The 15,583-nt window shown below is 41.1% G+C and overlaps 1 long non-coding RNA gene across 1 annotated transcript; it reads left to right on the top strand.

Annotated features, from left to right (window-relative positions):
• Positions 1-3,641: 3,641 nt before the first annotated feature.
• LOC116376452 (uncharacterized) lies at positions 3,642-5,215 on the top strand. Its single transcript, XR_004211811.1, has 4 exons — positions 3,642-4,223; positions 4,312-4,350; positions 4,445-4,564; positions 4,673-5,215. It is a non-coding gene; the product is annotated as an uncharacterized LOC116376452 (long non-coding RNA).
• Positions 5,216-15,583: the final 10,368 nt, after the last annotated feature.

Below are 15,583 nucleotides of genomic sequence, written 5' to 3'. Positions count from 1 at the left end.
ATCGGTCTCTACGTAGACTTTGATCTCAAGCCATTCTTGTGATTATTGTGAGACTTTGCCATTGTAATTGTTTGTAAACTTGTGTAGTCAAATGAATCTATGATCGTATGCTATCCATTTGTTGTTTGTATGCTGTTCTTTGTATGACATTTTAATATCTGATTATTAACCAATGATATTAGGCCACTCTTGGCCATGATTACAGACACCTGTGTCTTTTGACACTATATAAACGAGTCATCCCGCAGTGTTTGTGATTATACCCTGATGAAGACAGCTTGGCTGTCGAAACGTTGGTATTACATTTTTGCATCTGAGCTCCTAGTGTGCGGCTTTCTTTTATTTTCAAGTTTCTACTCTGCTAGCCAGCACCTCGTCTTAATAGGTGTGCGCTTCTTTTTCTTCTAGCAGGTTATCAGTTAACCTACCAGAGTATTTAAAAACAGCACATGAATTAAATCATCAACATGTATGGATCACATCTTTTCTAATGCTTCAAAGCAATATCCAAATCCATCGAATGTAGTGCTCATAATATAGTAGCCATTTCTAGGAGAATACGTTTTGTAGTGATTCTTATGTTGATGTAATTAATATTTGCTGGTCTGTGATGTGTAATGAGGAGCAGCCAGACGATGCACCTGACACATTTATGAAATTGCTTATTCCAGTTACTAATAAGCATGCACCCATTAAGAAAATGACAGTAAAAACTTAAATCCCCTTGGATTGATGAGGAATTGAAAAATGTTACGGTTGAGAGGGATGAGGCAAAAGGTATGGTAAATAAGTCTGGCAGCACAACCGATTGGCAAACGTACTGCAAATTGAGAAATCATGTTCAAGATAAATTATATAAAGAATCACCTTAAATTACATTTGCAAAAAGGCAAACTCAGCTCCATCACAAAACCCACTGATATTGCCAACAACTTTAATATTTTTTTTATCTGAAAACTTAGGCATGACGTGCCAGCAACAAATGCTGGCACTACACAGCCAAGTATATCTGATCAAATTATGAAAGACAAGCCCTGTAATTTTGAATTCCATACAGTAAGTGTGGAAGAGGTGAAAAAATTATTGTTGTCCGTCAACAATGATGAGCCACCAGGGTCTGACAACTTGGATGGAAAATTACTGAGGATAATAGCGGACTAGAAAGTGTGTGCCCTCAGGCCTGGAAGGAAGCAAAAGTCATTCCGCTACCTAAAAATAGTAAAGCCACCTTTAATGGCTCAAATATCTGACCAATCAGTCTGTTACCAACCCTTAGTAGACTTTTGGAAAAAATGGTGTCTAACCAGGTACAATGCAATTTTACAGTAAACAAATTGACAACAGACTTTCAGCACACTTATAGGGAAGGACATTAAACAAACACTGCCCTTACACAAATGGCTGATTATTGGCTGAGAAAAATATATGATAAAAAGATTGTGGGGGGTGTTTTGTTAGACTTCAGTGCGGCTTTTGATGTTATCAATAAAATGTCTCCTGCTGGAAAAACGTATGTGTTATGGCTTTACACCCCCTGAAATATTGTGGATTAAGATTTACCTGTCTAACAGAAAACAGAGGGTGTTCTTTAACGGAAGCTTCTCCAAAATAATATAGGTAGAAATCAGGAATTATCCAGGGCAGCTGTCTAGGCTCCTTACCTTTTTCAATCTTTACTAACGACAATGAGTAAAGCCAGTGTGTCTATGTATGTGGATGACTCAACACTATACACATCAGCTAGTACAGCAACTGAAATTACAGTAACACTTAACAAAGAGATGTAGTTAGCTTCAGAATTTATGTGAGTAATAAATCTTTCAAAAACTAAAAGCATTGTATTTGGGACAAATCATTCAATAAACCTCAACTAAATCTTGCAATGAATAATGTGGAAATTGAGCAAGAGGTGACTAAACTGCATGGAGTAACCCTAGATTGTAAACTATCACAATCAAAACATATTGATATGATTGGGAGAAGTCTGTTCATAATAAACAGCTCTGCCTTCTTAATAGCACTATCAACAAGTCAGGTCCTACAGGCCCTAGTTTTGTCGCTCCTGGACTAATGGTCAGGTGCCACAAAGAAAATTGCAATTGGCTCAGAAAAGGGCAGCACGGATGGCCCTTGAATGTACACAAAGAGCTAACATTAATAATAATATACATGTCAATCTCTCCTGGCTCAAAGTGGAGGAGAGATTGACTTAATCACTACTTGCATTTGTGAGAGGTATTGACATGTTTAATGCACCGAGCTGTCTGTTTGAACTACTGGCACTCAGCTCTGACACCCATACATACCCCACAAGACATTCCACCAGAGGTGTCTTCACAGTCCCCAAGTCCAGAACAGACTATGGGAGGCACACAGTACTACATAGAGCCTTGACTACATGGAACCCTACTCCACATCAAGTAACTGATGCAAGCAGTAGAATTAGATTTTTTTTTAAACAGATACAAATGCATCTCATGGAACAGCGGGGACTGTGAAGAGACACAAACCCAGGCACAGACACACACATACGCACTACACACACACCTACACATGGATTTTGTGTTGTAGAAATGTGGTAGTAGAATAGTAGCCTGAGGGCAAACACTTAATGTGTTGTGTAATCTGTTATGAGTGTATTGTAATGTTTTAAAAATTGTATAACTGCCTTAATTTTGCTTGACCCCAGGAAGAGTAGCTCCTGCCTTGGCAGCAGGTAATGGGGATCCATAATAATTACAGTGCTGTGAAAAAGTATTTGACCCCTTCCTGATTTCTTTTTTTTTTGCACATTTGTCACACTTAAATGTTTCAGATCAAACACATTTATTATTACACAAAGATAACCCAATTAAACACAAAATGCAGTTTTTAAGTGATAATTGTATTTATTAAGGGAAAAAAGCTATCCGAACCTTCATGGCCCTATGTGACAAAGTAATTACCCCCTAAACCTAATAACTGGTTGTTCCACCCTCAGCAGCAACAACTGCAATCAAGCGTTTGCGATAACTGACAATGAGTCTTTCACGTCGCTGTGGAGGAATTTTGGCTCACTCATCTTTGCAGAATTGTTTTAATTCAGCCACAATGGAGGGAAACATTTAAGTGTGACAAATGTGCAAAAAAATAAGAAATCAGGAAGGGGGCAAATACTTTTTCACAGCACTGTGAAAAACTAGGCCTACCTTCAAACTCAGTGCTTCTTTGCTTGACATCATGGCAAAATCAAAAGAAATCAGCCAAGACCTCAGAAAAAAAATGTGCACCTCCACAAGTCTGGTTCATCCTTGGGAGCAATTTCCAAATGCCAAATTTGTTGTGGTGCCATATTATTTAAATAATGGATTTAATGGTGCTCCATTTCAAATATTTTGATATTTTCTTCCCAGTAGCATACTTGGTGTGTGAGCTGCTGACTGCTCATAACTTGCAGATGATTGTTGACACATCAACCAGGATTAAGGAGCAGGGCAATCGGTGACTGTTGTTGTTTTGGTAATCAGTGGCTATATTGGAAAGGCAGTGGTTTCTCCTCTCCTAGGCAATCAGTAATTAGTACCGGGTGGTGTTGGCTTCACCTCTGCAAGGCAATTAGCTATTAGTGTTAATACTTCAGTCTCCCCTGTTTTCTCAGCAGCAGCTGTAACCTGTGGCCGTGTCAGTGGCGGTCTCGTAGGCGAAGCAAGTACAACACTACTAAGTTGTTTTGTGGCATTATGAGATCAAGGCTCCAAATTTACTCTCTCATTTGAGTATCTTACCTAGTTATTTTCCGATCTCATTTTGCTCTTTTGTAGCTTTGGCAACTATGTGTGTGTTTTCTATAACTGTATGTTTTAGAGATCCCGACAATTTGGCTGCAACCGTTCTAATTTAATGTACCCTGTGGAATTCATGGTCTCCGACACCATTTGACACGTTCGATCTGTGATCAAGAACGCTAGTTAATCTCAGCCTACACTCTAAAAATTAAGGGCTCAACGGTTCTTCTAAGATCCTCATAGTTCTTCGAATAACCTTAAGATTCTTGGCACTGAAAATGGCCCTCAAAAGGTTCTTCCAAGAACCCCATAGCAGGTAGGGTTCATTGAGGAACCACCTCAGTTGGTGGGGGTTCTTGCAGGAACCTAACTTCCAAACTGAAACATTTGGCTTTGAATTTGGAAGGACAGCAGGTGAAGGCACTTAACTAAAACATGTAAAGATTTCCTCAATTTAAGGTAAGGTTTGTCCCTTGTATGATTTAAATTGATATTGTTTTGTGATGACACATCTCTTTTCATATTTGTGCAAATCTTTCTAAAATAGAAAATGGACACAATACAATGGATATCAATCAACAAAGAGGTAAGAATATGTACTGTTGGCTATAATAATATGTTGAAGGCTGGCTGTATTGGGTGCAGATGACTGAACTACTCACTTTTGTGTCTGTCTACAGTTATACAGACGAGGAGGCATACAAAGGTATGTCATTTGGTATGTTATGCAGATCAGACTTACCATCCTCCTACCTTACCTCTTCAATTAATATCCCATAGGTCTCTACATTATGGAAACGGTATGTCCATAATAGTATTCTTTTCATTCACATTTAACACAAAAACCAAGGTATGAATACTGTCAACTGCATGTTTTGTTGATCATCTGTATAACTCTATTTTTTTAGGATTCACAGACATCACCCTTCCTACACCTCTGAATATAACAGGAAACCTGTTCTATCACCATGCTATGCAAACTCATTCTGGCTATAGATACGGAGAACATCTACACATTAACATCACCATGCCAGAAGACACTTTACACTTTAAAAGGGTTCTTCAAAGAATTTATATTGTTTCAATTTGAAGAACCCCTAAAGGATACTCCAGGAACCTTTTTCTTTTAGAGTGTATGCTGCCCTTCAGTCCCTAGACTTTTTGGCCCTGACGGGGACATGGATCACCCCAGAAAACACTACTTCAGCTGCTCTCCCTTCATCTGACTACGCGTTCTCTCATAGTCAGAGCATCTGATCGTCGGGTTGGATCCTGGGAGCTACTAATTTCTCCTCTGAGATTTTCTTCTCCCTCACTCAGTCAGCTGTACATCTCTTCATTTGAATTCCATGCCGTCACTGTCACTTGTCCACTCAAGCTTAAAATAGTTATTTATTTCCCACCAGGTGCCCTTAGAGTTAATCAATAAACTTGACACCTTGATAAGCAAATTTATTGACAATGGCTCACTGCTCTTCGTACTGGGTGACTTCAACCTCCCTATGTCTGCCTTCGATTAATTTCTTTAACTCTTTCTTGCCTCTTTTTTATTTTACCTTTATTTAACTAGGCAAGTCAGTTAAGAACAAATTCTTATTTTCAATGATGGCCTAGGAACAGTGGGTTAACTGCCTGTTCAGGGGCAGAACAACTGATTTGTACCTTGACAGCTCGGGGATTTGAACTTTCAACATTCCGGTTACTAGTCCAACGCTCTAACCACTAGGCTACCCTGCCGCCCCTCTTGACCTCTCTTTCCCAGTCCCGTTCCACTCACAAGGCAAGCAATATGCTTGACCTCATATTTACGAGTCCGCTCACCTACTAATCTCCCTGCAACCCCCCTCCAGCTCTCTGATCACTACCTTGTTTCTTTTTTTGTCTTCCTCTCCTCCAATCCTAGTCCCTCAACCCCTACACAAATGGTCATGCGCCTTCTTATGTGTCACGGAGGCTCTCTGCACTTCCAAAACGGTCTCCCTCTCCTCTGTTCTCATCCTCCTAGATCTATCTGTTGCCTTTGACACCGTGAACCATCAGATCCTCCTCTCCACCCTCTCAGGGCTGGGCATCTCAGACTCTGCACACTCTTGAAATGCATCCTACCTGGCAGGCTGCTCCTAACAAGTGACTTGGAGAGGATCTGTGTCTGCACCACGTACTCTCACTACTGGTGTCCCCTAGGGCCTGGTTCTAGTCCCTCTTCTCTTCTCTCTATTCAGTCACCAATATCCTCATATGATCTCTCTTATCATTGCTATGCGGATAACACTTATTTTTTTACTTAAGTTTATTTAGTACAGTTCCTTTCAAAAATATTCACCCCTTGGTGTTTTTCCTATTTTGTTGCATTACAACCTGTAAGGGGTGCGTGCTGGCGGCAGAGAAGTCAGGCGCAGGAGAGCAAAAACTGTGTTACAAAGGCGCAGTTTAGTAATAAAATCACCGTAAACAATCAAATACAATGGGTACAAAACCAGTCGCACACCAGACATAACGTGCACAAGCACTTACAATAAACAATTCTGGACAAGGACATGGGGGGAACAGAGGGTTAAATACACAACATGTAATGATGGAATTGAAACCAGGTGTGTGGGAAGACAAGACAAGTGGATCAATGATTGCTAGAAGCCCGCCGAACGTCACCCGAAAAAGGAGAGGAACCAACTTCGGCGGAAGTCGTGACACAACCTGTAATTTAAATGGATTTTATCTCCATTTCATGTAATGGACATACACAAAATAGTCACTGTGAAATTTTAAAAAACATTTTTTTTATGGAAATGTGGTGCGTGCATATGTATTCACCCTCTTTGCTGTGAAGCCCCTAAAGAAGATCTAGTGCAACCAATTACCTTCAGAAGTCACATGAGTTAAATAAGTCCACCTGTGTGCAGTCTAAGTGTCTCATGATCTCAGTATATATACACCTGTTCTTAAAGGCCCCAGAGTCTGCAACAACACTAACCAAGGGGCACCACCAAGCAAGCGGCGCTGTGAAGACCAAGGAGCTCTCCAAACAGGTCAGGGACAATTGTGGAGAAGTACAGATCAGGGTTGGGTTATAAAAAACATCAGAAACTTTGAACATCCCACGGAGCACCATTAAATCCATTGATAAAAAATGGAAAGAATATGGCACTACAACAAAACTGCCAAGAGATGGCCGCCCACCAAAACGCATGGACCAGGCAAGGAGGGAAATAAAGACACCAAAGATAACCCTGAAGGAGCTGCAAAGCTCCACAGCGGAGATTGGAGTATCTGTCCATAGTACAACTTTAAGTCGTACTGTCACACCCTGACCATAGTTTGCTTTGTATGTTTCTATGTTTTGGTTGGTTAGGGTGTGATCTGAGTGGGCATTCTATGTTGGATGTCTTGTTTGTCTATTTCTATGTCTGGCCTGATATGGTTCTCAGAGGCAGGTGTTAGTCATTGTCTCTGATTGGGAACCATATTTAGGAAGCCTGGGTTTCACTGTGTGTTGGTGGGTGATTGTTCCTGTCTCTGTGTTTTACACCAGATAGGGCTGTTTTTGGTTTTCCACGTTTATTGTTTTTGTTAGTTTATTCATGTCTAGTGTCTTTATTAAAAAACATGAATAACCACCACGCTGCGTTTTGGTCCGCTTCTCCTTCACCACAGGAAAACCCTTACACGTACACTCCACAGAGCTGGGCTTTATGGAAGAGTGACCAGAAAAAAGACATTGCTTATAGAAAAAAATAAGCAAACACATTTGGTGTTTGCCAAAAGGCATGTGGGAGACTCCCCAAACATATAGAAGAAGGTACTTTGGATAGATGGGATTAAAAATTGAGCTTTTTGACCATCAAGGAAAATGCTATGTCTGGTGCAAACCCAACACCTCTCATCAGCCCGAGAATACCATCCCATCCCCACAGTGAATCATGGTGCTGGCAGCATCATGCTGTGGGGATGTTTTCATCGGCAGGGACTGGGAAACTGGTCAGAATCGAAGGAAAGATGGATGGCACTAAATACAGGGAAATTCTTGAGGGAAACCTGTTTCAGTCTTCCAGAGATTTGAGACTGGGATGGCGGTTCACCTACCAGCAGGACAATGACCCTAAGCATACTGCTAAATCAACGCGAGTCGTTTAACGGGAAACATTTAAATGTATTGGAATGGCCTAGTCAAAGCCCAGACCTTATTTAAATTGAGAATCTGTGGTATGACTTGATTGCTGTACACCAGCGGAACCCATCCAACTTGAAGGAGCTGGAGCAGTTTTGCCTTGAAGAATCGGCAAAAATCCCAGTGGCTAGATGTGCCAAGCTTATAGAGACATACCACAAGAGACTTGCAGCTGTAATTGCTACAAAAGGTGGCTCTACAAAGTATTGACTTTGGGGGGTGAATAGTTATGCACGCTCAAGTTCTGTTTTTTGTCTTATTTGTTTGTTTCACTAAAGAAAAGATTTTGCATCTTCAAAGTGGTAGGCACGTTGTGTAAATCAAATGATACAACCCCCAAAAAATCATTTTTAATTCCAGGTTGAAAGGCAACAAAATAGGAACAATTCTAGGGGGGTGAATACTTTCGCAAGCCACTGTAAATATTATCTTAACTCTGTTTCTTGACCTGCATTGTTGGTTAAGGGCTTGTAAGTAAGCATTTCAAGGTATTCGGCGCAAGTGACAAATAAAATTTGATTTGACACTCAACTACTTTTCTCCTTCCACCCTTCTGACACCCAGGTGGCAACACACATCTCTGCGTGCCTTGCAGATATCTCAGCTTGGATGTCGATCCACCACCACAAGAAGACGGGGCAGATCTTCCTCCTGGGTAAGCCCTGCCCGCTCCAAGACCTCTCCATCACTGTTGGCAACTCCATGGTGTCCACCTCCCAGACTGCAAACATCAAAGCAGACACGCTCCAGCAGTTTGATTCTCTACAACATCTGTAGAGTATGACGCTACCTCACACCGGAAGCGGCACAGATCCTATTCCAGGCACTTGTCATCTCCCGTCTGGACTACAGCAACTCGCTGTTGGCTGGGCTCTCCGCTTGTGCGATCAAACCCCTGCAACTTATCCAGAATGCTGCAGCACACCTGAGGTTCGACCTTCCTGAGTTCTCCCATATGGGAGAACGTCAGAGTTCAAGGGCTAGTATTTGTATTACCTTCCTTTCAGTATGTCTATCCATTATTGATATTTCTGATTCTTTCTGTGTGTTCTTGTTCCTATCTACACTGTTGACCCGTTAGCAATACGGATCTGAGTTATACTGCACTAAACCAAGAAGAAAAATCATGTGGAGAGAAAAGAGTTGCAGGACGGGTCGATATGTTAATGGATTTCAGCTCTACACTTAAATGTAAGTAATTCATCACAGAAGCCCGACTGTAGTTATTATATTGTATAGATAAATAAACTAAACCCATTAAGATTAGAATTTCTAATAAATGGATATGGCTACTCTTGTTCAAACACAGCCAAAACTTAGTTTTATGAGAAAGAGAACTCCATTGATGCACTTAGGCACTATAGCAGCACGTTAACATATTCCTCTAAATAGGCTACATTAAGTAGTGCAGACATATGTAACTCACAAATGTCATGTATGTTCAGCTTTTGGTTTGCTATTTGGCATGATTCTGGCTTTTTATTAACACTTTATAAGTATCGGTTCACAATTAAGCGTACTGCTAATTGAGAGTGCCTGATGACACACAAGTGGCTTTGACCGAAAGAAACTACTCTCATAGCTGTGTAGTAACACTGTTATTACAGCAATAACATTGCTATTCTTACAGATGTATATGTTGCTTTGGAAGTTATTCTCTCATTAAGTAGAAACTGCAACACCTCTCAGTGGATGGTGATGGCTTGAAGTGGATGTCCACTATGGTCTTTGAGAACAGGATCGGCTCATGTATGGGAACTGGGATAATTAAGTTGAGTGTGTTTCAGACTCGGCAGCAGAAAGCCTGCTCCTCTCCTTAATACCATAACTTGACTGTTAGTTAGCCTCTCTCACACACTTTGATCAGCCTTGACAAACACAAACTGTCTGCAACTTAGGGATGCATTTTCTCTTTTTTCCAGGTCATCCGTCCTGAGCTAAATACTTTTTCCAATTTCTAAATATCCCTCTTGGTCTCTGGTCTCACCACCACAATAACCCTGTCAGAGACAAGTGTCGGTGACGCATCACTAGTGAAATGCATAGCTACGTCAAAAAAATGCTAAATGAAAACGCATAGACATTGAGTAAGTGATGTCTGATAGCAGCAGAAACAGAAACCTCCTCAAAACACATGGTGGTCTGTGATTATGCTGAAGAAGGCTGCTACAGTAAGGGCCTCTTGGGAATGGAGGGGAGAACAACATTAATAACAGAAGAGGGGGGAAAGCAGAGGGAAAAAACACACTGTGACATTGTTTGACAGATGCCTCCAGCATGAGTCTGGCAGTGTCTGTGGAGACAGCTGGGAATATAAGGTCACTTTAAATGTCATTACTCTTCCTGATAATTAGGAGGAATGGAGCATTCAGTTATAGCCCATTATGGCCTGTTACTTTTTTGGTCATTACTGGATTTCAAAATTTCTCCAGTTAGCTGTAGCTAATTATCATGGCTTGTGCTCTACATCTGTTGGTCCTTGCATCAAAAAAAGATGCATGAAACGCATTGGTAACATTCTACCTCCAAAACCAGCGCACTTCATGCCCACATGTCAAAACACATGCAAGATGTTCTTATCGGCAAGAAGAGCTGTAAAAAAAAAAAGACTATTTAATGAGTGGCAGTGAATCTCCCCTACCCACGTTAGCATGTTCCAGTGTCATGTGGGGAGTCGCTGGGCAGATCTCCAGGGTCATGTTTTTTTTAGAGGTTTCACGCTGATGGAATGACAGTGGGGCAGTGGCGGCCATCTTGGATTGGCTAAACGCTTAATCCCTGTGATCTCACCTCCACTCAGACAAGAGAGAGAGAGACAGACTGATAAGGGGGTTGCCTACACTGGGAAAACCCTTTTACAGAGCGAGATTTCATAGTATATAGTGTTCCTTTTCAATTAAATGTATATTCTTTTGTTGGAAGATTTCAGTGAGCAAATTTTGCCATTCTATAAGATTATGGACACTATGTCCTTATTAGCTAATGCTTCACATGGAGTACTTTCTCATTACTGCATTGTAATGTGTTGATGTTGTACTATAGCTATAGTACATAGCTGATAGCAAACAGACTTCGTAAGATACTAAAACAAAGATGACCATGACCATTACGGAACAACTACCACCTGTCAGGAGATATATTACAGGCTAATTTCAGGTCAAAGACACTGGGGTGCTGCTATGTACTGGACAACTTTTCAGTAAACAGTGGGTAGGTGTATCACACCATAGGGGGACATGCGTTAACGATGCCTGGAGAAATAAATCAAATGACATTTTATTGGTTGCATACACATATTTAGAAAATGCTAGGGGTGTAGCAAAATGCTAGGGGTGAAGCGAATGCTTGTTGTGTAGCGAAATGCTTGTGAGAGGTATTAGTGGAGAGCTGCCTCCTGTGGAATGCTTAGCTATATATGCCTTAGATTCTGAGTTACTCTATGCCGTGTTTGGGTATAAAGGATAGGCTATAAAGTACAGATGCAAACGGATAGGATGGATACTATTTACTGTCAATATTTTGGCTGCAATGCCTTTTAAAAGAAAAGTCATGAGCAACATCAAAACAAACATGGATTAGAGTGTTTAGGCCTGCTGAAATGACTTACGGTTATGCAACGTTGTCGTATTATTATCATTGTGGATTGACAGCACACAAAATTTAGCTAAAGCTCAGAACCCTTCTATTTTAAAACCTCATACAAGAGGCCCAAGTTGCTCCTCAAAGCAATAAGCCCTAATTTTCAAATGCTGTGCGGGGCGGTTGATGTTAGCAGCCACTGAGCCACCACAGCAGATGACTGGCTGAGTGAGTAACATGTCAAAATAAGCCTCTGATCGTTATTCCCTTTCTTCTATTCCAGGAGCTGCAGGATTCTTGCTCTTCATTTTGTCCTGACATCCACTCCTCTCATCTTCATGCTACTATTTTTACATCCCCCTCCTAACCAGCTCCTAACAACGGTGGGGAATTATGGGCTGCCGCAAACATAACAGGAGGGTAGGATGGAACACTGACAGAGAGGATCTTGTCTGTATGGTAATGACATACAGTACATTGGTGGGATTAGTTTGTATGATATTGCATGTTAGTGACAGTGTCATTACATTTTCATGGGTAAAGAGGAAACGGAAATATTTTGACCATAAGTCCAAATGAAAATCCATTCTGGCTGTATTTGTTATTTAACCTTTATTTAACTAGGCAAGTCAGTTAAGAACAAATTCTTATTTTCAATGATGGCCTAGGAACAGTGGGTTAACTGCCTGTTCAGGGGCAGAATGAGAGATTTGTACCTTGTCAGCTCGGGGATTTGAACTTGCAACCTTCCGGTTACTAGCCCAAAGCTCTAACCACTAGGCTACCCTGCCATATAGCCTATAGCAATTATGATCAAGGCTCTAATATGGAGAGCCTTGATCAATGCACATCTAAGTTAACCAGTTGGATGCTTGCCTAATACAGTAAGGCTCTTTGACAGCCCAGTATTATATATTGAAATATAGTTCCATTCATCCACGGGGTTTATAAATTCCTGTGTTTTCCTATTCCGTTCTATCATACATCACTGTCAGTTGTGTTCTCAATCAGAACCCTATGACACTATGTCATCTGGGCAGAATCCCTGGGTATACTGTACTGCATGGGGGAGGCAGTATATTGTCTTCTCAGCCTGAGAAGATTCCATTAAGTGTATTCCTTCCTAGTGATTCCAATATGCCCCAGATGGAACACTGGAATGTTTGAAAACCATAGAGTCAGAGTGGAATTTTCCATCGGGTCCCCAGCAGGGTAGGGTGGTGGGTAGTGACTGTGGGCTACAGTACATCCCTGAGTTGGACAACCCCTTGCATCTGTATGGCAGGAGGTACGGCTTGTGAAAAATGCATGGTAAATAATTGATAATGTACACAAAGCATTGGAGGGGGAGAGAGGCTGGGAAAGAGGCAGAGGCCCCCCCCCCATAAATAAACCCACAATTATCTCCGCTGTGCCATGACTCCTGGATTCACTTGCTGTTTTTTTTCCTAATATACAAAATGTCTAAGAGTGACTGAGGCTTCCTGATCTTTTTATAACACTGTCAGTCGGCAATAATTGTGAATGTAAAAAAATGTATTGGCTGTGGCAGAATAGTTTCATGTGAGATCCATCAGATTTCTCGAGGGACTTTGTTAATGCGCCACAGATTGTGCAGAGAACCTCGGCATTGCATTCTACATAAATTATGAAATATGTTTTCTCAAATTGGGATCTGGATGCAGTGAGATTCGGGTGAACCCAGTGGAGACTGGGAGGCCATTACACACAGAGAACAGGATGGAGACAAACATTTTACCTCATTTGTTTTTGTGTCAAAGGATGGGATGTGTTTGTGTGTCTGTACATTTACCTGAGTGCATTGTGGAAATAAAAATGTCAACAATTCCTCTGAGGACTATTTGTTATGTATTTTGTATGTATTCCGTGCCAGGGTATAGCCCCACAAGCAGATAACGTCAGGGGTAATCCATCATCTCAAATGAGAAATCTTATAGGAACAACACCATGCTATTGTATAATATTGCACAAATACAAAATACAAACCCCAGAGTAAATCTGAATGGTTAATACCATAAAGCTTGCCAGCCAGTTGAACTAAATGGCAGCGCATGCATGTTGTTTTCACAATCAGTCTTTTCAGACCACTATCGTAGCAGAGCCAAACAATCAGAGTTTAATTTCCTTGAAAGCTTCCATTTGTGTGTGCTAAAGGAAATGTCACATAAAACTACACTCATCGATTGAGTGTAAACATAAAACTACACTCATCGATTGAGTGTACACATAAAACAAGTCTCTGCCATATATTACGGCCATTAGGGCTAGTTGGTTTGTGGCAGGCAAGCAGGAAGAAGGGTGGCTGGTGAGAGGTTTAACCACAAGAGGTCCCATGGGTAAAACAGGGAGCACCCTGTTATGTGACTTCTGAAGGTAATTGGTTGCACCAGATCTTATTTAGGGGCTTCATAGCAAAGGGGTGAATACATACCCACGCACCACTTTTCCATTTTTATTTTTTGAATTTTTTGAGACAAGTATTTTTTTTCATTTCGCTTCACCAATTTGGACTCTTTTGTGTGTCCATTACATGAAATCCAAATAAAAATCTATTTAAATTACAGGTTGTTTTGCAACAAAATAGGAAAAACGCCAAGGGGGTGAATACTTTTGCAAGGCACTGTAAGACTCAATCTAGTCAAAATGCAAAGAGTATTAGAGCACCACTCTCTCTGTTAAAAGTAATTATTTTATGGATGCAAATATCTTCATGGCTACTCAGTCACTGACTGAATTCAGCATCATCGTGCTTGGTACTTCAATATTTGATTGGGGGTCAATCCTGAATGTACCAGACAAAATGTGCCAGTTCTGAATGTATTTTAGCCAGAGACTTCCATTCATTTCGCTAACTCTAGACAGCATTGCCTTGCTAAACTACCTCAAACTTCCTTCATACTGGACACAAAGACATAAAAATGGTATCCATGAGTTCATCTGACTCTGGGTAAGTAGATAAAGGGCTTCATTGCCAAGATCCTGAAGTATCCCTTCAATACAATGAAGGTCTTGATGACAGCACTCTGGATTCTATGGACAAATTACTGTTGCTAGAGGTTTCAAAATGCTTTCTCCTATTCTATGCCAAATGAAAGCGAACCGGTCAGGTTAAAGGTTGACTTGATGGTGAAGGGCAACATTCAGCAAGGGGAATTGTGCCCAAAGCATAAACCTGCAACAAGGTCAAATGAAAGGGTTGTTTACAACCCAGTGAGGCAGCACCACCGTGGTGGGCCTTTATGAGCAATGGCATGTCATCTCTTCCATCTGAAGCAATCTCATGATAGATTTTATGAGAGTGCTCTGCTCCAAAATGGTAAGGGGTAGGAAACGACTGTGGGATGTGCTGTACCTGTGCATCACATCCTGTGTTATTGTGATTTCATATTTCAGGCCCTGGAAAGACCATTTACATCCAGTCAGTGGAAATGATATTTGACAGAGGCAGATCCCAATATAGCACGTATTGTGTATGGTGGGATGGATATCTTCACAGTAGAGGTAAAAGAAGCAGCCTACTCCCTCCTACAGTGTAGTAATCTTATTACTTGCCAAACCTCTTCCTTGAATTTGGCCTCAGGATATGTCATGTATTCTTGGGTTTGTTTGTCTGTGTCCGTGCGTGCATGTGTTTTCCGCGTGGAGAGTGATGTGTCTGCAACGCTAATAGTGTCATTCAACAGCAGGCCACACAGTAGTTCACACAGAGAGCTCCTGAACTAGAAAACATCTATTGTGAATATGAATCTGCAGCTTAGACCCACTGCAAGGCTGCTTTACAGACGTGTTACTGTGATAAACATCTTAAGTCTGTTCCTATCATCCTATCAGACCCTGCATCCCCCATCCGGATATTGAATTATCAGCCATTCCAAACACACCAGGAGGACAGTAACTACAGCATTCTGTCATGAAAATTTCCCAAGGGCACTATATAAGGTTTCTTTGTAGGATGGAAGTTATTCTGGGCCTGTTTATTGCCTGTTTACAGGCTGTCTGTAGATAACAGTATATTACCTAAATTACCGTTCCTGCAAGAGCTACTGCAACAATA

This window comes from Oncorhynchus kisutch, linkage group LG12, assembly GCF_002021735.2.
Source record: "Oncorhynchus kisutch isolate 150728-3 linkage group LG12, Okis_V2, whole genome shotgun sequence".
In the NCBI taxonomy this organism is placed as follows: Eukaryota; Metazoa; Chordata; class Actinopteri; order Salmoniformes; family Salmonidae; genus Oncorhynchus; species Oncorhynchus kisutch.
This window is presented reverse-complemented; position numbering and strand designations above follow the sequence as displayed.